This window comes from Sus scrofa, chromosome 2 (genome assembly GCF_000003025.6).
Source record: "Sus scrofa isolate TJ Tabasco breed Duroc chromosome 2, Sscrofa11.1, whole genome shotgun sequence".
Classification (NCBI taxonomy): Eukaryota; Metazoa; Chordata; class Mammalia; order Artiodactyla; family Suidae; genus Sus; species Sus scrofa.
In genome coordinates, this window is record NC_010444.4 from 26,925,497 (window position 1) to 26,950,139 (window position 24,643).

The window sequence follows — 24,643 nt, forward strand, 5'->3', positions numbered from 1 at the left end:
TTTGATACGGGACAGTTTTATGGCTAAGGTTGGAATTGTAATTGCACAAATTTCCAGCCTCCTGCTTCAGTCCTCCAATCATGCTTCTTACTAATAAGGCTGAGATCCCAATGAAACAGTTTGTGGATCGCTCAGCACCACCTATTGTTATTGTAAGAAAACGAACAAAGCCCATTGACGGTGAAGAGTGTCACGGTGTCATCTCTGTTCATGAAAGACAGCCCAATTTTCAGTGGGGGAACAAAGAGTATATTTGAGAGTGAAAGGCTGGTGAAATAGCTTGGCTGAGTAAATGCTCCTGCAGCAAAGATTATTGCCTCATCACTCAAAGGTGAAAGAACAGGAAAATAAAATGGCACAGATTGCATCCCCCAGGTAACAGATGAGAGACAGAAGAAGAATATAGTTCAAAAGCTAGCAAGCAACCACGCCGTCTTCTGCAGACCCTGAAAGAGGACATCTGGACTGATTCTGGATTGTGCAATCGAACGGAGCACTCAAGCCCCATTTAAAACACAAATCACGATACGATTTAGAGCAGTTTCAGTGGATTCAGAAAGCAACACAATCCTGGCTGGCGCAGAAAAGTGTGGAGTTAATATGAAGTATCTACTGTGTCAGACTAAACACTTTACATATATTATTAAAACATTTTTTAAAATCAGTCCTTTGAGGAAGGTTTATTAACTGAACATATGGAAGGTCAGAGACCTGAGGTGACTCCTGTAAATTCACAGAGCTAATAAGTGGGATTTGTTTGCAACCAGGTCTGTTTGGCTATCACTCCATATTGCTTTTAAGTGAGATGATGCCTGTAATTCAGCAGTTTAAAAGGGTGAAACTGTGATTAGAAGGTATTTATTCTGGATTGATTCCTTTCCCACCTCGCTGAGTCAACAGAGGAAATTTTTTTTTTTTTTTTTTGGCTTTTTAGGGCACCACCTGCAGCATATGGAGGTTCCCAGGCTAGGGGGTCTAATCAGAGCTGCAGCTGCCAGCCTACACCACAGCCATAGCAATGCCAGATCCAAGCCGCATCTGTGCCAGCACCACAGCTCATGGCAACACCAGATTCTTAACCCACTGAGCAAGGCCAGGGATCAAACCCCCAACCTCATGGTTCCTAGTTGGATTCATTTCCTCTGCGCCACAATGGGAACTCCCAAAGGAGGAATTCTGCACAGGAGTTTTTCTCTGTCTAAACTGCAGTCCTTCAGGCATCTCCTCTAGAGTCATTACCATTTAAACATAGGACTTGAGCTCCTTCTCACTATCTCAGCCTTGAAACTCTAGTCCAGTTTCAAGGGCTGCGCACTGATCTGAAAGTCAACATCTCCCTCCCTGTTCCATCCATTCACCTCCACTCTGTTGCCCCGTTGCTTTCTGCCACCTTTTACCTCCCTTTCCTGCCTGGAACAGCCTGCATGCCAGGCACAGCTTTCCTGGGTGAGGACATGATTTCTGTCCTCTGAGGCTACTTAGGCTCCACTCCACTCCTGGGACAACCTGTCTCCCACCCACTCTCACGCCGCTCCAGGGCAGTCTGCTCCCCTCCTCCCTTAAGTTTCTGACATTCAGGAGTGGAAGTGCCTGAGCAGCTCCTGTGTTGCCAGGCTCTAACCCAAGCACGGGGGTGCACATATGCTCAAGGGATCATGGGGTTGGGACAGAGACACACGGGTACACAGAGTTCTGAAGCAACGCAGTGAGTGTGGTAACACAGGTGTGCACAGGGTGTACATATCGGCATATCTGTGAGGTTGTCCTCTCCAAAGCTGAAGTGAGGATGGACAAAGGCTTCACAGAAAAGGTGGAGACTTACCTGAATCTAGAAGAATGAGTTGGAGTTTCCATATTTCCCCGCCAGCCAGGTTGCTGTGGTTATAGCGATAGTAGGCAATGGAAGCTGGAGGAGGAAAGGGAAAGGATGGGTGAGAGAGGTGAGGAGGGAACTTTAGGACTTTCCATTCCTTCTAGTCAATCCTTTAAGGTCGAGGTAAAATTATACTCCTGGAGTTCCCGTTGTTAACGAATCTGACTAGGAACCATGAGGGTGCAGGTTCAATCCCTGGCCATGCCATGCTCAGTGGGTTAAGGATCTGAGCTGTAGTGTGGGTCACAGACACGGCTCGGATCCCACGTTGCTGTGGCTCTGGCATAGGCCGGTGGCTACAGCTCGGATTAGACCCCTAGCCTGGGAACCTCCATATGCCGGGAAGCGGCCCGACAAAAAGACAGATGAGACGAAAAGAAAAATTATATTCCTGACGGGAGTTGCATTCTTCCGCGAATAGAAAGAAATTCCTTCTCTTCATTCCATTTTGTAAAAACAAAATGGCAGTGGTGGTGGGGAGATCATGTGAGTAATTATCGTTCCCATAATAAGAAGTACCTCCCCCCGCCCCCAAAGGTCTTTGCTGTGCGCTGGAGGGTTCCCTTTTGCTGGGTACAATGTTCTGGGTCAGGTCCCAGATTACATTGTTTGAGGCGCCACCTGCTGGTGAGAGGTGGAAGTGCAGAAGTCCCGTCAACCTCTCCCCAGGGGTTGATTCATCCCCCCTTTTCTTTAGGCATCTAGAATCCAGGAGCCATGACCTGTGTCTTGTAGCAAGAAGCTCACATGGTTTGATCCCATTTCCGTGGGTGGACTGCAGATAAGGGCACTGAATGTGTAGAAGCTGGTCATGGTGGGCAGTGGCCAAAGCACAGGATTAGGTCCCAGTTCTCTGCTCCTGCTATAACCCCAGTTGCTGGAGTGGAATCTCCAGCAGAGGGAAAGGGGAGGGGGAATTCTTCCAGGAAGAACCATACGGCCCTGAGGGGCTCACAGCCAAACCATCCACAGTTCTCTTTTAGTCTCCACTGGGGAGCCATGTCCACCAGAGGCCAAGCTACTCGGGGATGGTGGAGGAACCCAGATTCTCAGTAACTTTGCAAGATAACAGCAGCAGAGCTGACCTGCAGCCCAATCCTTGCGTGAGATGCTGCAGAGGCAGGGCCTTAGCTCACCAACCCAGTTTCTCACTAGCAGTTTTTCAAGGAAAGGAGATGCCTCCAGGTGATGCTCATTTGAGAGGCCCCCTGTCATTCCTAAAAGAACTGAGCCTCTAGGGTTATTCATCTTACAATACACCGGCCTTGAGGGACAGGCAGAACCAATTACAGCATCAAGCACTTCAAGGAGCCAGAATCCCCATCTCACACTCACCTTTCTGGGTTTATTGCCAAGCCTGGCTGTAAGTCCCTGGATTCAGTTTGTAATAGGGAAGAACAGTCTGACTCCATACTGGATCTGTTTCTTTAAGTTTTGTATTCTATTGCTTTTGCTGCAAGTTAATCACAAAAGGGATACATAATGGCCCTTCTCCAGGAACCCTGCCTCCCATGTCTGAGCATTAAGCTAAAATACCTTTGTTGGCTCTCAGGAAACCTCCCGATCAGGCCCACCTATGAATGACTGCAGGCGGGAAGAAATGAACACATCCCCTCCGGAGTCTGGCTTGAACAGAAAATAGTTACAACTTATTGCCTTTTTTGCTTTACCTCCTGATGTCCCCTGCTGTCCCATACAAGAAACTAACATCCAAACCAGGGCAAGATGGTTCTTTGGGACACTAGTCCACCATCTCGGTCTGCTGGCTTTCTGAATAAAGTCACTATTCCTTGCCCCAGCAACGTGTCTGCGGATTTAATGCCTTGTTCTGCAGCGAGCAGCACAAGCTTGGACTCAGTAACACATTGGACCTGTTGGCTTTTCCTACTTCTGAATCCTTTTCTGAATTGCTCACAAGTCCATGTATCTCCCTAAACCCTACTCTCAGGGAATAGGGAAAGGGACCAGCCTTTTCCCTCCCAGAAGGTCCCTGGGCTCACTCTGCAAACTCACCCCTCAACCTTCCCAGAGCCCTGTATGTGAGAAGGGGCCAATACACTCCGCTTAAACATCAGGGGCCTGGAACTTCGGGTAAGTAAGAAAGACTTGTCCTCTTCAAGGGTAATCTATACCAAATGACAGCAGAGAAAGATGAGATCGGAGGTTACCTCATTAATCTTCATGATGATCCTACGAGTCAGATGGCACCGTTATCCTCATCTTACAGGAAAGAAAGCCACATGAAGCAACCGAGTTCTCCATGGTCAGTGACAGAGCAGAGATTCAAAAGCCCCTCACACACACTGTCGGCTTGCCTTCCATGGAAGAGCGCATCATTTTCAATGGATAATATTCACCTGAGAATAAAGGATGCATTGCAGTGAATGCTGAAATCAAGAACGGGCTGCCTATGGACCCACTATCCCATGTTATTTCTGTTTGGTTTTATCTTCTGTATTTGTCATGGGCTGAATTGGGTCCCCCACTCCGCCCCACCCCAAATTTATGTTTTGAGATCCTAAGCCCTAGTAACTTAGATTGTGACTCCTTGGAGGTTGAGCCTTTAAAAAGAGGCAATTAAAGTGGGATCTTACAGGTGGGACCTAGTGCAATATAATTGGTATCCTTCGAAGAAGAGGAAGTATTAGAAACTGTGGAAGAGAGTGAAAGGCCAGGTCTTGCCACTCAACGTGTGGTCTTGGACCAATATTGAGTATTACCTGGGAGTTAGAACACAGATCCCCAGACACACTAAACCAGAATCTCCACCGTAATAAGATCCTCAGGCAGGACCGGCTGGATAATTTGTGGGGTCCAGTGCAAAATGAAAATGCGAAGCACAAGTTTAAAAATGAGTAGAAAAAAAATCAAAACCTTGGCAGCAGGGCATCAAGGCAAGTGTAAGGGGTCCTAACAGGTCTCACACCTGTGCCAGCCATTCCGGTCTCACACCTGTGCCAGCCATTCCGGCCCTGCCCGCAGGTGGAATGTACTCCAAAGCCTGCAAAGCCTCACCCTGGGGGATTCAGTGATGCGGCCCTTTATCAGAGGGATGGTTTTAGTTCGGTTTTATCTTTTTGCATTTTAGCCTAAACGTACTCCTTAAAGTATCTACTCATCTTACCGTAAAGGGACATTTCTCTCTCCCTAAGACCTAGGAGAACTGACACTCCTGGATGAAGCGCCACATGTACCTGCAGCGTCTTCAGCCTGTGGTACCCAGCCCATTCCAGGAAATACACGTGATGTGGGAAAAGCCTGGGGTTAGCCCATCCAAGGTGTGGACTGCTGAGTCCTTGACTAAATGTTTTCAGTAGAAATTAATATTTTATTATCACCTCTTCAAAATTAGGTATTGTTTCACTCTGATGAAGGCAGATAATGAGACAGAGAGGGTATCACAAGGGGAATTTGCTCAGCTCCCAGACGTGGGTAGTACTGATTTATGTATTTTTTGGCCATGCCTGAAGCATGCGGAAGTTCCCAGGCCAGGGATGGAACCCTCGCCAGAGCAGTAACCTGAGCCATAGCAATGACAACGCCAAGTCCTTAACCACTAGGCCACCAGGGTACTCCCAGAATGGTATTTATTCTGATGAGTTCATCTTGACTTGGGGTCTGGTTTTCATTTTGCTGATGCAGAAACCTGGTTTTGTCACACCCTAAGAGGGAAGCTATAATTCAGGGGTTATACTTACAGTACTGGACATCAGTGGAGTGTGTGTGTGTGTGTGTGTGTATGCACTCGTAGAGAAGGCCAGAAAAGGGGAAGGGGGAAGTTTAGAGAGAACAAATAGAAGTTTAGAGTCTGGAGAGGATGACCTTTATATTTTTCAGTGAGAGAAATGATTCCTAAAAAAGCTTGAAGGTTGCCAGGAGGAAAAACACCACCAACAGTGACAAGACAGTTTCAAGGAACTGTCCAGGTTTCCGCTCTGACACCAGTTCACCTTTGTGGGTTGCAACTTCTGAGACAACGGACCTGGGTAGCACTGTGGAGTCCTAAGCCTCAAGGGGGCGCCCTAAGCATCAGCTCCAGGAACAGGGCGGAGCATCCAACCAGGTCTTGTCTTCCAGATACAAGCAAATGCAAGGGATGGATGGAGTTCCTGTCGCTGCTCAGAGGAAATGAACCTGACTAGCATCCATGGGGATGCAGGTTCGATTCCTGGCCTTAGTTCAGTGAGTTAAGGATCCAGCACTGCTGTGAGCTGTGGTGTAGGTTACAGATGCGGCTCGGATCCCGAGTTGCTGTGGTGGCTATGGTGGAGGCCAGCAGCTGTAGCTCCGATTCAACTCCTAGCCTGGGAACCTCCATATGCCACTGGTGCAGCCCTTAAAAAAAAAAAAAAAAAAAAAAAAGCCGACAAAATGCAAGGGATGGGATTTTTGGGGGAACAAGGTGTAGGTGGGTGGGCTGCTTTTAGAAGAGATTTGATTAGTCTAGGAATGTGGGAGCTTGCGAGGTGCCTTAGGGGACTTTTTTTTTTTTTTTTTTTTTTGGTCTTTATGCCATTTCTTGGGCTGCTCCCGCGGCATATGGAGGTTCCCGGGCTAGGGGTCGAATCGGAGCTATAGCCACCGGCCTACACCAGAGCCACAGCAACTCGGGATCCAAGCCGCGTCTGTGACCTACACCACAGCTCACGGCAACGCCGGATCGTTATAACCCACGATCAAGGGCAACCTCATGGTTCCTAGTCAGATTCGTTAACCCCTGAGCCACAACAGGAGCTCCAGGACATTTTTTATCTTTCAAGTTCAACGATTGAATATGATAATGTGTGTGTGTGTATATATATATATACAAACACATATACATATATATGTATATTTCTGGCTATAAAAGTTTTTTTTTTAATTTTCCCACTGTATCTGGCTATAAAAGTTAAACATGCACACTGTAAAAATTTCCAATGTTAGAGAAAGTATATCTTTGAAAGTGAAACCTCTGCTATTCCCTTCCACACTGCCCCCTCGCCCGAAAATAAAGCATTGTGAAGAGTTTGGTACGTTTCCACTGACTGTATTCACTAAATAGCTAGCAAACCAACCAACTAACTAATTAAATGTGTGTGTGTGTGTGTGTGGTGTGTGTAGGAACACATGCTGATGTATTTCCAGAAATATGAATGCCGACAATTAAATTCACAAGGATAACCTGAGCTGTAAACTTGACTCATGCTACCCACTGTATTCTCTTCCCATGAACAAGTAGCACAGAAAAGCAAATTAAAAAAAAAAAATTAGGAGCTGAGTGTAGAAACAAGACAAGGGAGTGAGTTAATCTTCTGAAGTGTCTCTCAACTAGGAGTGCCCCCTCCCCCCATTGACACATCAGGGAACTAGTATCTTACAGAGCATGTTTTGGAAACTGTTGACCTCTCTGTCATTTTGAGGTCCCCTTAAAGCACAAATTATGGCTGGGTTATAGTGTTCCTTTGTAAATTCTTTGCATTTGGGAGAAAATCGATACTTTAACCTCCTACCTATGGGTCCTTTGAAAAAATATATTTAATGATCTATTTGAGATGATTAAAGCCATCATATTAATTTTTACTCATGTTTCAAAAAAGGATGGGAAAAAATAAACTTCCAGTAGTAGTTATTTAAATAAACTGAGACCAAAGACCTGTTCATGTTAATAAAACAAAAAGTAAACTCTGTCATTAGGAATGACTATAAATGGATAAAATATTAAAAAAAAAATCGTGGAGTTCCCGTCGTGGCGCAGTGGTTAACGAATCCGACTGGGAACCATGAGGTTGCGGGTTTGGTCCCTGCCCTTGCTCAGTGGGTTAACGATCTGGCGTTGCTGTGAGCTGTGGTGTAGGTTGCAGACGAGGCACGGATCCTGCGTTGCTGTGGCTCTGGTGTAGGCCGGTGGCTACAGCTCCGATTGGACCCTAGCCTGGGAATCTCCATATGCGCGGGAGCGGCCCTAGAAATAGCAAAAAGACAAAAAAAAAAAAATCGTTACTTCTATATCCTTCATGTAGAACTAGAAGTGTGACCAGTGGTTACTCTTAGGCATGTAATGCATAGCAAACGGATGACAAATATCACCTCCCGCACCAAACTGTTCTTCAGCTCCTCCACTAGAGGGCACCTGAGAGTCAGTCACTAAAAGCACTCAGGAAACCAAATTTAAAAATCTGAACCAAAAAACCAGACATAAAGTGCTCTCGCTCTCCATTTTTTAACAGTCTGGTACACAATCAACTAAATTCAATTTTCTAAAAGATAGCTACATGTTTTTTCCTCTACATTATAGGATTTTGACACTTTCATTTATAGATTGATATTTATTTTTGAAAGGCTTTTTGGATTTGCCTAGATAAGAGGGTACAGTGTATTTTTCAATCCATTAAACACGAATGCTTTCCTAAAAAAAAAAACAACAAAAAAAGGAATGCTTTCCTAGTGAAAATTGTGGTATTTAAGTTTGCTAGAAAAGGCTGATAATTTTATTATCATGATCCCAGAACTGTTTCTCTATTTAATGTAATTAGCATATTACTTAATTGGATTCATCCTGAATGGTCTCATGAAAGATGCAGAATGTTATTTTTCCTTTATTAGATTCATCTGCTGCTTCTTACGCCCATTCCATGTTCCAGTAAGAGCAAATTACTGTACTGAGCATTAAAACTAAAAATTGGAAATTGTCCAAATGGTCAATCACAGGGAGTAGGAAAACCAACCCTGGTGTTATGGCAATGAATATTGATATCAATCTATTAATTATAGCATATATAAATTATAACACTAATTCAATAGCATTAAGAATGCACTTACAAAAATGTGCTGACCATCCACTAAGGATCAGTTCCTGTGCCATGTGGATGATGAACAAGAAATAAATCTAGCTCTGGAGGAGCATACAATTTGGTGTGTGTGTGGGAGGTGTGCGTATGTGTGTAGGTGTAAAGAGACCCATAATTGAATATTTAAAAGGTAAGGATTGGGAGTATGTGCTTTGGAGTCAGAAATTCAGGTTCTCCCACTCTTGGTTATAGGACCTTGAGCAAATGATTTTCTCTCTCTCTGAGCCTTGATTGTCTCATCTGTTAAATGGGGATTTTCTCTCTCTCTGAGCCTTGATTGTCTCATCTGTTAAATGGGGATAATCACCTATGGTAATTTTATCGTGAAAATTGTCATCATGAACAGAATGTACCTGACACCTGGTATTGATTATGGAGTCCAGTAAGTGACAGAAGTACTCATGGTTTTATTATTGTTGCTTTCTGTGTGTAGCAGGGAATCGTCATGTGATACCATATGTGATGGTCTGTCCCAGTTGGCCACTCCAGGAGAAATGGAAGCACTGTGCCAGGGCTGGACAGTTTCTCTGGCAGGGGAGCTTCCGTTGCATCCTGCCAGTCCAAATTTCTCCATAGCCCAATGGTTCTGGCTGCCCAGCATGGAGGAAACCACAAAGAAGGGATCTCACCTCTTTGGAGTGGTCTCAATTTCTGTTTTTGCTTTAACCACTTCAAGGTCCAATGGCCAAAGTGGGCCCCTTCGGGTGAGGCCTTTCTACCATCCCCAGGGCCTGTGTAGACTGCTGCTCCCACAGGTGCTAGGAAATAGGCTTCGCTGGGAGACGGGCTTGGGACTCAGGATGGCAAAAGAGGTATTTCTCAGGCAAAGCTCCGAGAGATGCTGAGAATCTGCCAACCAAGAGTCAAAAGAGTCCCATGAGTGTTCCCATTGTGGTTCAGTGGTAACGAACCCACATCCATGAGGATGCTGGTTCAATATCTGGCCTTGCTCAGTGGGTTAAGGATCCAGCATTGTACTGAGTTGTGGTGGAGGTCGCTTGGATCTGGCATTGCTGTGGTTGTAGTGTAGGCTGGCAGCTGTAGCTCCAACTCTATCCCTAGGCTGGGAACATCCATAAGCTGCGATTGTGGCCCTAAAAAGATCCAAAGGGGGGAGGCAGTCCTATAGGCTGAGGTCGGAAAGCCAGACAATGAGATCCAAATGGGTGGCAGAGCGTCAGAACACAAGCTGGGCTGAAATCCAGGGTGCGGGGCCGGGACTGGCAACCAGGGCGGATGAGTGCAGAGGACAGCGGGGACCTAGCATTCTCCAGGACTCTTCCCAATACTGGGAGCCTGTATTCCAAGAAGCCAACTTCCCATTCTGGGAAGGGCACTCAAGGAATGCAGCACAGGACAGTGTGGGGAGAGCTCCTGGGAGGCTGTCTCAGCTAAGGTGGGGGCCCAGGCAGGAGGACAGGGAGGGCCAGTCCCCCAAGGCAGGAATGACAGAAGGCTACTGTATCTAGAGCACAGTGAATGCAGGGAGAGGGGGAGGTAATGAGCTTAGATGAGCCTAGAGAGGGAGGCAGGGACAGTATCGTGTCGCATCTTGTAAGTCACAACACGGAGTTCAGATTTTTTTTTTTTTTGGACGCACCTGAGGAAGTTCCTAGGCCAGACCACTGTAGTGACAACGCTGGATCCTTATCCTGCTGAGCCCCACCAGGGAACAACCAGAATTTGGATTTTATCAATGCAATTGGAAGCTACTCAAAGTTTTAAACAGGGCAGGGGAGTGAGCACAATCTAATTTTCACTTTAGAAAGACCACGCTGGCTGCTGTGTGAAGGATAAATTAGAGTAAAACAAGAGACTTTTTGGGGGGGTGGGGGGGGCTTCACCCATGGCGTATGGAGGTTCCCAGGCTAGGGGTCAAAGTGGAGCTGCAGCTGCTGACCTACACGACAGCCACAACAACCAGAATCTGAGCCACATCTGCAACCTATATCTCAGCTTGTGGCAACACCAGATCCTTAACCCACTGAGCAAGGCCAGGGACCGAACCCGTCTTCTCAAGGATACTAATCGGATTCTTAACCTGCTAAGCCACAACAGGAACTCTAAGAGTCTTATACAGGGAAAGTCTCAGGTCAAGAGTAGGAACAGCTGGTTCACATCAGACAAATAGTCCCATGAACTGAGCCAGTGGAAAATCTGTGTCAAATAGCTGTCTTTCCTCTCCAACACTGAGGTTGTCCTGGTACTTAAACCAGGTGGCTAGGTGGGCCTCACGTCTTAATTTCTTTGCCAAGAGTGCCTCTGTCCCAGGATTTGTGTATTCAGATTTCCAAATATGTGCAGATCAATCTCAAATTCTGAGAAACATCGCTTGAAGCTTCTGTTACACACCTCATTCTGTTTTAGTACAAATGAGGAGAAACTCAAATTTGTAGTTTTTTTTTCTTAAATAGGAGAGTTTGTGGAGACATATTAAGTTGCATTTCAAATAGATGGACTGGGTGAGTTATTTAAAGATAATAACTTCAGGGAGTTCCGTCGTGGGCAGTGGTTAACGAATCTGACTAGGAACCATGAGGTTGTGGGTTCGGTCCCTGCCCTTGCTCAGTGGGTTAAGGATCCGGCGTTGCCATGAGCTGTGGTGTAGGTTGCAGACATGGTTCGGATCCCGTGTTGCTGTGGCTCTGGCGTAGGCTGGTGGCTACAGCTCCGATTCGACCCCTAGCCTGGGAACCTCCATGTGCCACTGAGCGGCCCAAAGAAATAGCAAAAACATAATAACTTCAAAGTATATAAAAAAGAATTACAATAGCTACAGCTTACTGAATGCCTACCATGGGACAGAGGCTTCACAAATTAAATAAAACAATAATTATTAACAGAAGCGTCTCTTTCTCCCTGATGTGCATTTGAAAAGGATTCTGGTTCTGGGATGGATCCGTGTGGGTCTTTGGGTGCAATTGATTATAAAAGTATTTCTTCATTTCCTGACAAGCTAGGCATTAGTGTCTCCATGTTTTGCAGATGAAGTGACTAAAGTTTATAGAGGTTGTATACCTGGTCCAATTGAGTAATAAAGCCAGAATTTGAACACAGAGCTACCCAACTCCAGGACTCTCATTGGAGCCGATCTACATGCATCTTACAGGTATGGTGCAGCGATTAAGCTTGTGAACCATGGCATCGGGGGTCTTGGATTTGAATTCTGCTCCATCATTTACGTGCTGTGTCACCTTGGTCCGGATTTGGAGCCTGTGTTTCGTCATCTGTAAATCGGGGTTAAAAATGGCCCCTCCTTCAAAGCTTGCTCTAAAGATTATGTGAGATGTGGAGCATGGACCTGGCAAATAGAAGGGGCCCAATAACTCTTAGTTATGATTATCATACACCCTGCTGGCCTCTGAGAGGGGTTCTTGGGCATCTGTTGGAGCCAGTTTCACTGCCAGCATCAGAAACATATATCCAGCCTTGGAAATGTCCCATATAATAGATTGTGTGCGCTTAGCTTGCTTTGCACTGTGCTTGGAACACCAGGCATCCAAGAAGTGCTTTGAACGATCGTATTACCCGACTGCATGAGTGGGTTTGATAGCTTTTCCAAAGGGCTGGTATTTCAGTTGTGCAACTGTAACTGCTTCGTGGCAATAGAAAAGATTTATTTTTTGGACCCCAATCAACCCTCAGCCCCATTTCTCAAACTCCAGCTATATCGTAGGATGTCAAAGCCATGCAGTATTAACGTTTGGTCAAAGGTGCCAGTGGCATTTCACAGATGGAACGAAGAACTCTTGTTGTCCAAAACTGCTTTACGATACCTTCTGCCCTGTGCCCTGTTTGCCCTTTAAGGCCCAGTTGGTGGGAAAACTCAGCTGTGAGCTCAGCGGGAAGGCAGAGGAAGGACAGAAAAATGGTTTGTGCCATTTGGCAGGAGCCTGAGACCTCAGCTGGGGTAGAAGATGCCACCTAATGGGGAAAAGGGTCCAGTAACTATTGCTCCCCAGATCCAAGGAGGGCAAAAGAGACGATCTCCTATAATTAAAAAAATTAAGCATAATGGAGTAGTTTTGGAATGGGAGTGGCTGCCTGGCTCCTAGACATCAGGCGGGGAGAAGCAGAAGTCAGGCAGGGAGTGGAGAAAAAGGAGGGATTTTCTATCAGAGGGCTACTGTCAGTGAGGTGAGCTGTTAAATAAATCATTTCTAACTGGGACCAGGTTTCTCAACCGGAGGATGAAGAATTGTGTGCTTTCTTCAGCTGAGGCCCCTTCTAACCGGTCTGTTTTCGCCTTGAAGGAATGGGGTCAGCTGACGAGGTGTAACTCCTTTTTTTTTTTTTCTTTTTTGTCTTTTTGCCTTTTCTAGGGCCACTCCAGTGGCATATGGAGGTTCCAGGCTAGGGGTCTAATCGGAGCTGTAGCCACTGGCCTATGCCACAGCAACACCAGATCCAAGCCACACCTGTAACCTACACCACAGCTCACGACAACGACGGGTTCTTAACCCACTGAGCAAGACCGAACCCACAACCTCTTGGTTCCTAGTCAGATTCGTAAAACACTGAGCCACGACAGGAACTCCAAGGTGGAACTCTTGAGGGGAGTTTTTGTGTCTTGCAGTCCCAAGTGTCCCTGCTCTCTTCTCAATTTGGTGACATGTGGAGCTGGACGGGCCTCGTTCAAAGAGCGGCACAGCCACCTACCTGCTTTGGTGCCTGGGGCAAGTCACCCGACCTCAGCTTCCTCATCTGTAAAGGGCATTCATGAAAGGACTTGCTTCAATTATATGTAGGTGATGGAAAATAAAAATAGTATTTTAACCCCAAACTGACCATAAACACTTCTGGTTTTTAAGGGGGAGGCTTCATATCAGTGAGGAAATACATTTTTTCTTTATGCTTTTCTCCAAAGAGAGAGCCAGACAGACAGAGAGACAGACCGATTGGGTAGTTGGTCTGCTGTGTAACAGCACATTAATGGTGTTCAGATAATCCGCAGTAAAACTGGAGCTGAATGGGGCTAGAGAAGCTGGAGAGGGCTGAGTTTCTCTACCCAGGAAATAGCTTTTGGGGGGTTCATAAGCAATTTGTGGAGTTTCTAGTGGCTACGGAGAGAGAGAAAGGGGAGAGGTGGCCTGAATTTCACCGCAGAAGGCAGATCTTAAGGGGCTAGTAGAGCCCAGCTGTTGTTCAGCTTAGACGTTTGCATATGTCAAAGTACTTAGAATAATTCCTGGCACCAGAGGGCATTTAATACATGGCAGCTGGGGCCATGTCGCAAAGCTTCTCACTGTTGTCCTCTGATAGTCTCTCTCCTCAGAGGAGTAGCATCTTTTTTTGTGGTGTGTATGTGTGTCTTGGAGGAAGCGTGGCAGACAGCAAATAAGGGATGTAATGGGTTCAAATTCTGGTTCCACAGGGTTTATTTCTCTGTTTTTCTCATTTTCTTTTCTTCCCCCCCTTTCTTTTTAGGGCTGCACCTGTGGCATATGGAGGTTCCCAGGCTAGGGACTGAATCAGTGTTGCAGCCGCCAGCCTACACCACAGCCACAGCAGCGTGGGATCCGAGCAACCGTCTTTGACCTACACCACAGCTGGAGGCAGCTCAGGATCCTCAACCCACCCAGAGAGGCCAGGGATGGAACCCGCATCCTCATGGATACGATGTTGGGTCGTTAACTTGCTGAGCCACGATGGGCACTCCTGTTTTTCTCATTTTCCCTCTTTAAATTGAGGCAGAATTGTATCTCATCTCATATGATTTATATGTGAAGTTTATCTCATCTCATATGATTTATATGTGAAGTTTAAATGAGATAATCTAGATAATCCATGAGCCAGGCACTTAGCCTTCAGTAAATGTTAGCTCTTACCAGTATTCTATAGTAGGAGCCTCATGAAGATGGTATATCATCCAAGAATTTGGGCTTTGTGGTTTTTACTTAAAATTTAAATTAAAAATTAAAAAAAATTTAAAAACCTTGGAAAACATAGAACACAGAAAGACAACCACTCCTCCAACAAAAAGATCACAAAAACTAACATTTTGGTTCATGGCTTTTTTTTTTTTTTTTTTTTCTGCCTTTTCTAGGGCCGTACCTAGGGCATAGGGAGGTTCCCAGGCTAGGGGTCGAATTGGAGCTGTAGCCACCGGCCTACACCAGAGCCACAGCAACACGGGATCCGAGCCACGTCTGTAACCTACACCATAGGTCACAGCAACACCAGATCCTTAACCCACTGAGCAAGGCCAGGGATCAAAACCTCAACCTCATGGTTCCCAGTCGGATTCGTTAACCACTGAGCCACGAAGGGAACTCCCTGTCTTTTTGTTTTTTGTTCCTCCTAAGTGTATGGACATCTTTGTTTTATCTTTCCAAAATGGGATACTGTTCTATAGTCTTTTGTGTGTGTGTGTGCTATTTTTGGGCCACACCCACGGCATTTGGAGGTTCCCAGGCTAGGGGTCAAATTGGAGCTACAGCTGGTGGCTAGAGCCATAGCCACAGCAAACTCGGGATCCTAGCCGCCTCCGTGACCTACACCACAGCTCATGGCAACACCAGATCCTTAACCTACTAAGAGAGGCCAGGGATCGAACCTGCGTCCACATGGATCCTAGTCGGGTTTGTTAACAGCTGAGCCAGGAAGGGAACTCCTAGTCTTTTTTTTTTAAAAAAAAAAACCTAGCAATAGACTCTAAACTTTTCCCCATGGATGAGTTGCTTCTTAAAATAGATGTTCCAGTGGAAGCAGCCCTACTCAGGGACAGCAGCTTCGTTACTATTCTTTTTTAAAAAGAGGAGGGAATGCCTCGGGCGGTCAAAATCTGGGAGACACTGCACCTTCTATTTTCTTCTTGGAAGATTAACAGTGCATATTAGCATGTTAAGGGCTCTAATGAGCCCTTCTGTAAAGAGCCTGCTTGAGTTTGATTAGATCAGTGTTTCCCAAACTAATTTAACGCTGCAGAGCCATTTATTCTCCTAATTCCTATCCATGTCTCAGAAATCTTCCAAGGAAACAGAGCTGCAGCTCAAGACTCCTTAAGAACAGGGAACAAGTCTTATTCATCTTCATTGTTTCCACACAGCCTTAACAATCGGGTTTTTAAGAAATTATACAAAATGGGATCGGAGTGATGAATCCACTTTCTAGCCAACAGTCACACACGTGTGAACCGGGGGCCAAGGTCAGGGGCTGGGGCTGTGCTCCAAAGTGTCTCTCGGTGCAAAGCTAATTGGCCCCTTTGGGGATGAACCTGTGAGCCTGGCCTCGTTAGCGCCAGCACGAAACAGCTGAGTTAGTTTATCTGGAGCCACAAAATTGTTTTCTTACCCAGATTCTCATGCTGTCCTCCAGATGGCGATGCTGGTTTGTCAAGCTTCTGAGAGCCTGCCGCTTGGGCCAAGAAAAGCTGGAAATTGAGAGGAAAGAGATGCGCCTGAGGAATGGAGTCGGGAGTGGAGGGATTATTGAAAACCAGGAAACAGGATTAGTATCTATGAGGATGCGGGTTTGATCCCTGGCCTTGCTCAGTGGGTTAAGGGACTGGCCTTGCCTCAAGCTGTGGTGTAGGTCACAGATGTGGCTTGGATTCTGTGGCTGTGGCATAGGCTGGCAGCTATAGCTCCGATCTGAGCCCTGGCCTGGGAACTTCCATGTGCCTTGGGATGTGGCCCTAAAAAGAAAAAAAAGAAAAATGAAAATCAGTAAATATTGTCAGGTTTGCAGTTGGCATGAAGCTGAGGGCAGCCTTATACACCGGGTGTCAGACACAAAGTTGAAAAAATTTTTGACAAACCAGTGAGCATAAATATTACTAGTATTTATTGAGCACCAACTATGGGGCTGGTGATATGCCAGATAATGCCATTCATTATTCCTTTGAATCCCCCGAACAGACCTAAGAGGTAGGCCCTGCAGCTAGAAGCAGCAGAACTGGAAATCTAACCCTGCTTCCTACAGTCTGGGGCTGTATCTGAGTGATTTGCTAGAGTAAAATAAGAAGGTATTTACCAAAGATGAATAAATATAAAATGCTTTATCTATCTATCTTTTATCAATCAATCAATCATCTATCTACCTGTTTTTTCATTTTATTTGTATAGGATGAGTCTAATAGCATTTCATGAAATTAATACCATAGTTTTTTTGTTTTGTTTTTTTTAGTTAGCCATGTGCTAAATAAATTAATCACAGTTCTGGACCGCATTCTTAGAACATTTATGTCAGAGTGGTGTAGGTATCCTTTTTAGTTTTTCTACTCTTTAGTTTTTCTAGTTCTGGCGGTCATTATGTAAGAACATGGACCAACTCAACACTCTAGAGTGGCCAGAATAAAAATTCAGTCATAGGACTGAGTGGGCCTGGTGTCCAGCGCCTCCTTGTTATAGCGCTGGCCACTCAGAATATGCCAATTTTTTCTTTAAATGCCTCCTTCCCCTGGTGGACCCTGTGTTTCTTTTCCCTCTCTCTCCCTCTCTCTCTCTCTCTTTTTTTATGGCCACACATACATCATATGGAAGTTCCAGGCCAGGGACCGACTCCCAGCCATAGCCGCAACTTACGTCACAGCTGCAGCGACAGCAACACTAGATCCTTTAACCCACTGTGCCAGGCAGGGGCTTGTACCTGCACCTTCACAGCAACCAGAGCCCCTGCAGTCGGATTCTTAACCCATTGCACCATGGCAGAAATGCCAACCCTTTGATTTTTGAAGGGAGGAACTATGCCTTTGTTTCTGGATTCCTAGGGCCTGGCAATGTACCATTACATAGGGAGTCATTAGTAAAGTTTAGATGAATGAATGAGCGAATGAAGGAAAGACATCTCCTATGGAGATGGTATCAGAGCCTGAGCCAAGGAAGGAGCTCAGGGGGCTTAGTCTAGATGAGAAAAATGAGGACCTGGGGGGATATGAAACTACGTTCACATGTGTGAAAGGCTGTCACGCGAGTGGGACTGTCCAACAAGATTGTGCCTCATCCGGTGGAAGGTTTGGGAGGCCCGTTTCTTCAACGAGAAAGAATCCCCGAGTTGCCTAAACATAAAAGGAGTTACCTTTTGGAGTTTCCTCTATGGTGCAACAGGATCAGCGGCATCTCTGGAGTGCTGGGACACAGGTTCAATCCCCTCCTGGCTCATCGGGTTAAAGGACCGGGTGGGTTGCAATTGCACCTTGGCCTGGGAGCTGTGGAGCAAGCCAAAAAAAAAAAAGGAGTTACCTTTGGGGCCATGACCTTCCCATCCCCTCAGCCAGAGGCAGGGCTGCTATCCAGTAGGAATGTGGGAGAAGGGGTTCTTTCATTGAGTTCAGGGCAGAACAAGGGTGTTACTGAGGCATGTGGCTGTGAGATGGGCACGTAGAAGAGATTTAATATTTGTTGAACAAATGAATAACAGTCTTCTACTAATTGAAATATTAAATATTTTAAATATTTATTAAAAATTTTGTTCCCGTCATGGCTCAGCAGTTAAGGAACCCAACTGGCATCCACAAGGACATGGGTTTGATCTCTTGCCTTGCTCGGTTGGTTAAGGATCCGGCATTACTGTGGGCTGTGGTGTGGGTTGCAGATGCGGCTCAGATCCCACACTGCTGTGGCTGTAATGTAGGCTGGTGCCTCAGCTCGATTGGACCCCTAGCCTGGGAACCTCCATATGCCATGGGCTGTGGCCCTAAAAAGACAAGAAAAAAAAAAAAAAGACAAATACTTTGTAGTTCCTGTTATGGCACAGCAGAAACGAATCCAACTAGGAACTATGAGGTTGTGGGTTCGGTCCCTGGCCTTGCTCAGTGGGTTAAGGAGCAAGGTGTGGGTGGCAGAGGCAGCTCAGATCTGGCATTGCTGTGACCGTGGTGTAGGTCAGCGGCTACAGCTCTGATTAGACCCCCTAGACTGGGAACCTCCATATGCCACGGGTGCAGCCCTAAAAAAAAGACAAAAGACAAAAAAAAATTTTCTATGTGTTAAATCTATACACAACTGCAGGGGATGCATTAGCAAAAAAGATGACTCGCCCCCATCACCAAGGGGGAGGGTATCATCCAGTCTGGAAGCATAAGATAGAGCAACGCTGCCACACCACCCAGCTCTTCTACTGATTTGACTTCTTTGTGCTTTAGTTTCCTCAGCTGTACAATGGGGGTAAAATATCACATGCCTTAAGGGATTATTTTGACAATTAAATGAATTAATACTTGGTGTATATTAACCATTCAAATGGTAAGGATTATCACAGCACATACCTTCCAGCAAGAGCTAGAGATAAATCACTGGTATGTGATGGATGCTCTGATGTGCATGTCTGGACTGAAATACCTGAGCAGCTGGACAGGCTAATCATTAGACACTCCCTCAAGTCAATGTGCTCTAAATCTTTATTCAGATTTCATTAGAGAAGAGGCTGGGGACTTTGTGAGGCAGGATTACGGCTCACTCATTAGGGGTTTTGTGATGGTCGTCCCTCTCCTCCCCAGAGTTGTCCAGTGTAACTAGACACAGATGTTGGGACTCAGTCTGGAGGGACGGGCAGAGAAAGGAGGCCTGCTAGTGCTAACTCTGAGCCTTATACCCAAAGTCCTGAGCAATTCCACTCTGCCCCAAATTTGCAGTCCCCACTAGGCCAAACAAACACTTCAAAGTTAAACAGACAAGCCCCCTTAAAGGTTCATCTAGCATTTCTCAGAGTTCCCATTGTGGCTCAGGGGTTACAGACCTGACTGGTATCCATGAGGATGCGGGTTTCGATCCCTGGCCTCGCTCAGTGTGTTAAGGATCTGGCATTGCTGTGAGCTGTGGTATAGGTCACAGACAAGGCTAGGAACTGGCATTGCTGTGGCTGTGGGTGTGGCCCTAGAAAAGTGAAAAAAAAAAACAAAACTCATCTAACATTTCTCAAGCAAGTCCTTTGTGTGTGTTCCCCCTACCCCAAGAGGTTTATTCTTTCCAACGACATAGTGTACGATTTGAGAAAATTCTAGGAGAGAAATTTTCTGATCTTGTTACATTTTCTATGATTTTTATTCCCCCTGTAGATTGCTACCCCAGGTGATTGATCAGCTGACCACCCCTCAATCCTGCAGAGATGGGGGCTCTGCAGACTGTGATGAGGATACCTTTAAGGGGAGGTGACCTGAGCTGGAGGGTGAGGGGAGCCTATAGAATGTATAGGAGTTAGTTATACAAAAAGGTGGCAGTGACAGCTGTTCTGGACAGAGGGAAGAATACGTGCAAAGGCCTGAGGTCAGTGAGAGCACAGTGCACTTAAGGGACTAAAAATGGTTTAGTGGGGCTGGCTCACAGGGTAGAGGGTGTGTGACATGGGAAGGAAGAGTGAGGAAGAGGCTGGAGAGGTTTGAAGGGAGGATTGTGAAGGGCCTTGCCTTCTAAGTTGTGTTCGGGAGCTTAAACTGATCCTGAGCCGATGGGGAATCTTTGAAGGGTTTTGAAGAAGGTGGTGCAATGAACAGGTTTGTATTCTAGAAAGAGCACCCTAGTTATGGAAAAGGGATTAGGAGGGATTGGTGTGGGTGCTTGTGTGTGTGTGTGCGCGCATTCTCCAACAGGAATTGCTGGAGCAGGAATGGTGAGGTGGGTGGGACCAGAAGTAGGGAGAAGTCAGGAGAGTGTTGCAATACCTCCTGTAAGAGATAGGGGTCACTGGACTAAGGCAATTCCAGCAATGTGACCGGAGAGAGTTGTGAGCAAATTTGAGAATTAACAGCCCCTTGCTACTGACTGGGAGCTGAGGGTGATATTTTTTGGCTTCTCTGGTTCTTAGTGAGTGCATACAAAGTATTAGGCCAAAACCAGGTGGCAAAAATGCTCCATGTGGGATGCCTGACCCTTCCCTCTTTACTCTTCTCATATTGCCCCATAATTTCTCTCTCTTCCTCTTTTTAAAATTTCTCATAGTATGCATTAAAGAGCGTGGGTGTCAGATTCAGGCTGACATTAATCACAGAACTAATTAGGTATTTATTTAAGGTATTCTAACTTCTTTGAGCCTCATTTATTTTATAATAAAAGGGGATAACAGTACCTACCTCTCTGGGCTGGGATCATGATTCCGTGCAGATTTTCCCATTTGGTCCCAAACTCGATTCTCCCTCTGACAGAGGATGGTAAATGGCACCACCCTACAACCTGTTTACCCAAACGGAAACCCATAGTTCCCTCTTTCCTTTACCCCGCCCCTGTACCACCCCCACCCTGCCTTGCCTCCCATGGGAATTGCTGTCACCTGTTGCCTTGATGGCTGCAGTAGCTTCTTAATTGATCACATGCTTCCACTTTCCTCCTTCAAGAATCCTTTCTCTGTAGAGCAGCCAAGGTGATCTTTTTTGTTGTTATTGTTTTTCATAACAACTCTACTGAGATATAAGTCATATAAGATTCATCCATTTCAAGTGTACAATTCTGGGGCTTTCAGTATATTCACAGTTGTGCAACCATCACTCTTTAATTATTTTTATGCAAGTATAGTTGATTCATAATGTTGTTTCATGTATACAAAAAAATGATCCATATATACATGCATAAATATATGTATGCATATACATATCACTATCTCATTTTAGAGCGTTTAAATCAACCCCCAAAGAAACCCATACCTATTAGCCATCATTCCCCATTCCCTCTTCAATCTGGCAATCACTAAACTACTTTTTCTGTTTTTATGGACTTTTCTATTCTGGATATTTTGTATTAATGAAATGAAATACTATGGGATCTTTTGCTTCTGACTTCTTTTGCTTAGCATAGTTTTCAAGGTTCACCCATGTTGCAGCATGTTTCAGTATTTCACTCCTTCACATGGCAGTCTAATATTATATCCCATGTACACACATTGTGTTTATCCATACATCAGCTGAGAGACAACTTGAGTTCTTTCTACTTTGAGGCTATTATGAATACTACTGCTATGAACATTTGTGGACAGCTTTTGTGTGGACATATGTTTTCACTTTTCTTGGGTGTATACTTAGGATTAGATTGAGGGGTCATATGACGACCCATGTTGAATATTTTTGAGGGGCTGCCAAACTATTTTCCAAAGTGGCTGCACCATTTTATAATCCCACCAGCAATGTATGAGGGTGCCAATTTCTCCACATTCTTGCCACGCTTGTTATCATCTATTTTTTTGAGTATGGGCATCCTGGTGGGTATGAACTTGTATCTCAAGTTCATAGGTGGTTTGACTTGCCTTTCCCTATGGACCAATGATGTTGAGCATCTTTCCATGAATTTATTGGTCATTTATATATCTTCGATGGGAAAGTGTCTATTTAAATACTTGGGGAGTTCCCATCATGGTACAGCGGAAATGAATCCAACTAGGAACCATGAGGTTGCAGGTTCAATCCCTGGCTTTGCTCAGTGGGTTAGGGATCCGGCATTGCCGTGAGCTGTGGTGTAGGTCACAGACGAGGCTCAGATCTGGTGTTGCTGTGGCTCTGGTGTAGGCCAGCAGCTGTGGCTCCGATTTGACCCCTAGCCTGGGAATCTCCATATGCCACGGGTGTGGCCATAAAAAGCAAAATAAATAAATAAATAAATAAATAAATAAATACTTTGCTTTCCCACTTCCTGCTCCCACCCCCACCTTTAAAATTTTTCTTTATTCTGGTAACTTATACATAAAAGTTACCATTTTAACTATTACAGTTCAGTGGCATTAGGTACATTCACATTATTGTTTAACTATCCTCATTGTCCATCTCCGGAAATTTTTTATTCTCCCAGACTGAAACTTCCTCCTCCGAGGCCCTGCTAACAAACATTCTTGTTTCTGTTTTTTAACTTTTTATTATTTTTATTTTTTAACACTAGCTATCCTAATGGACTTGAAGTGGCATGTCATTGTGGTTTTGATTTGCATTTCTCTAACAATTAGTGATGTAGAACATTTTTTTCATGTGCCTGTTGGCCATCTGTATGTCTTCTCTGGAGAAATGTCTATTCATGTTCTTCGCCCATTTTTAAATTGGATTATTTTTCTTTATATCACTGAGTTATAAGAATTCTTTCTATATTCTAGATACAAACCCCATATCAGATAGTTTGCAAATATTATCTCCCATTCTGTGGGTTGTAGTTTCACTTTGTTATGATGTAGTTTGAAATGCAAATGTTTTTAATTTTGAGAATCCAATTTTTCTATTTCTTCTTCTTTTGCATGTACTTTGGTGTCATCACTAAGGAACCACCACCAAATCCAAAGTGAGAAAGATTTAGTCCAATGTTTTCTTCTAAATGTTTTATAAATTTTAGCTCTTACATTTAGGTATCTGATTCATCTTGAGTTACTTATTGCATGTGGTGTGAGGCAGAGCCAGGGTGATCTTTTAAAGGCAGAAACCAGACTTTGCGTCTCCTCTTGCTTAAAATTCAGGACTGGCTTCCACTGCTCTGTGGATGCACTCCAAGTTCCTCACTTCCCCCACCTCATGGCCCGCTCTAGATTGCTGCAGTCATAGCAGTTCTTAATGTCCTTCTAACAGTTCTTAATCAAGCAGACTCCTTCCTGTCTCAGTGTTTTTGCACTGCTGTTTCCTATACCTAAATGCAGAATACCTGACGGCTTCTTCTTCTTCCTCCTTTTTTTTTTTCTTTTTAAGACTGTACCTGTGGCATATGGAGGTTCCCAGGCTAGGGGTCCAATTGGAGCTGTAGCTGCAAGCCTATACCACAGCCACAGCAACTCGGGATCCAAGCCACGTCTGTACCCCACACCACAGCTCACAGCAATGCTGGATCCTTAACCCACTGAGTGAGGCCAGGGACCGAACTTTCGTCCCCATGGATGCTAGTCAGGTTCGTTAACCACTAAGCCATGATGGGAACTCCTCTGGTGGCTCCTTTCTTGTTCCTCAGGTCTCAGTTTAAAAGTGCCTTCTTCAGAAAATTCTTTGTGGACCACTCTCTGTAAAGTAGGTTTCACACGCTGCCCCTTGTTCCTTTGTGTTCCTCACAGTGATGTTTAGTGAGCAAATTTTAAAGATCTTATTGGCTTTATTCAATCATTTATGATTCAGGCAGCGCCCAATCTAGTAGAGAGAAAGGAGCCCCAAGAAGCTGTGCAAAAAGGCAAGACATAATTAGGGGCAGAAGGGAGCGGGAATGAGGAAGTTTTGCTAGGCAAAAGCATGGTGGTTATTGCAAGTGACTTTCCTTTAGGGGATGGCAGGGGTTCATTAGGCAGATTACCTAACTAGTGATGATGAAGAGATTCCTGGCCAATCGGTTTAAGATTCCATTTCTGGGAGAGCTGAACCTGTACTTAGTTAAGTCTCTTGGTTCAGTGACATGGGGCTTTCAGCGCGTAAGTGACTCCCTATTGGGCCTGTTATCTTGTTTTTGATGGTAATTAACAAAGGCCAGGTTCATTTAATTTATTTCTTTACTTATTTGCTGCCCCTCCCCTCTCTTTTAAGCCCCATGAGGGCCAGGACCATGTCTGATTCATCTTTATCCCCAGCAGCGAGTATAATTCTTGGCACGTAATAGGTTCTCATTAATTATTTGTTTTAGGAAAGAAAAAGAAAGAATGAGCATCGTTAATGTCTCTTCCCTTCCCAGCATCCTTTCCCAATTGTGGCCAATTCTATTATCTTTATCCTTTGTTACCTTTTGCCTGGATTTTCTTCTATTTCCTGTTTTCTTGGAACATAATACTCTGGAGTAGAACATCCATCATTGCCTTTTCTTTTCTTCTTCTTTTGTTGTTAATCTTTTTGGGGCCCGCACCCATTGCCTACGGGACTTCCCAGGCCAGGGGTTGAATCTAGCTGTAGCTGCCCACCCACGCCACAGCCAGAGCAATGCTTGGGATCCCAGCTGCGTCTTTGAACTATGACACAGCTCATGGCCATGCTAGATCCTTAACCCACTGAGTGAGGCCAGGGACCGAACCCACATCCTCATGGCTACTCGTCAGGTTCATTAACCACTGAGCCACGCCAGAAACTCCTCATTGT

At 45.2% G+C, this 24,643-nt stretch overlaps 1 long non-coding RNA gene across 6 annotated transcripts; it reads right to left on the minus strand.

The window, feature by feature from the left end:
* Positions 1,074-20,821, minus strand: LOC106509384. 6 transcript variants are annotated; one of them, XR_002341523.1, is made up of 7 exons: positions 20,708-20,821; positions 17,719-17,848; positions 15,994-16,072; positions 4,042-4,230; positions 3,410-3,495; positions 3,209-3,326; positions 1,074-1,906 (listed from the first exon to the last, which is right to left on the minus strand). It is a non-coding gene; the product is annotated as an uncharacterized LOC106509384 (long non-coding RNA). The 6 variants fall into 6 exon arrangements; XR_002341522.1 differs by having other exon boundaries at positions 3,410-3,499; XR_002341521.1 differs by adding an exon at positions 13,360-13,404 and having other exon boundaries at positions 3,410-4,230.